Raw genomic sequence first — 795 nt, 5'->3', positions numbered from 1 at the left:
TACTAAGCGACCAAATGAAAGTGAAGAGCTTTAAGCAAATCCGAAAGATACTAGGTGACTAAATGAGAGTGAATGGTCCCGATGTAACGGCTCAAGTCCACCGCTAGCAGATATTGTTCTATTTGGGCTTTCCCTTTCGAGCTTCTCCTCAAGACTTTAAAACGAAACTGCTAGGGAAAGGTTTTCACATCCTTATAAACGGTGTTTCGTTCTCCTCCCCAACCAAAGTTAGATTCTCACAATCCACCCCTGTTCAGGGCCCAGCGTCCTCGCTGGTACTTGTTCCTTTCTCCAATCGATGTGAGCTCAACATCCTTACTAACACACCACCTCATGTCTATCCCCTTCGAGGAACAGCCTCCTCGCTGGCACATAGTCCTGGCTCTAATACCATGTGTAACGGCCCAAGCTATTACTAGCCGATATTGTCCTCTTAGGGCTTTCTCCTCAAGGCTTTAAAACGCGTCTGTTAAGGAAAGCCACACCCTTACCTTAAAAAGGGTGTTTTGTTCTCTTCCCTAATTAATGTGGGATTCTCATACCCGAGCACACCGTCATTACCTTTAGAAGTAGTAGGGTTCCACCAACCTAACCATTTTGAAAGCAATAATGGCTTGGAATCCACTTATAAGATATAGCCATCAAATAAGAAATCCCTAATCCCATTTGAAAAGAAAATGTGTGGTGCCCACTTAAGATTATATTCCAAAAGTGTCTCAAATCCCCATGAACAAAATATCAATAAATAAATAAATAAATATATATATATATATATATATATATATATATATATAT

This window comes from Cucurbita pepo, chromosome LG07 (genome assembly GCF_002806865.2).
Source record: "Cucurbita pepo subsp. pepo cultivar mu-cu-16 chromosome LG07, ASM280686v2, whole genome shotgun sequence".
Classification (NCBI taxonomy): domain Eukaryota; kingdom Viridiplantae; phylum Streptophyta; class Magnoliopsida; order Cucurbitales; family Cucurbitaceae; genus Cucurbita; species Cucurbita pepo.
This window is presented reverse-complemented; position numbering follows the sequence as displayed.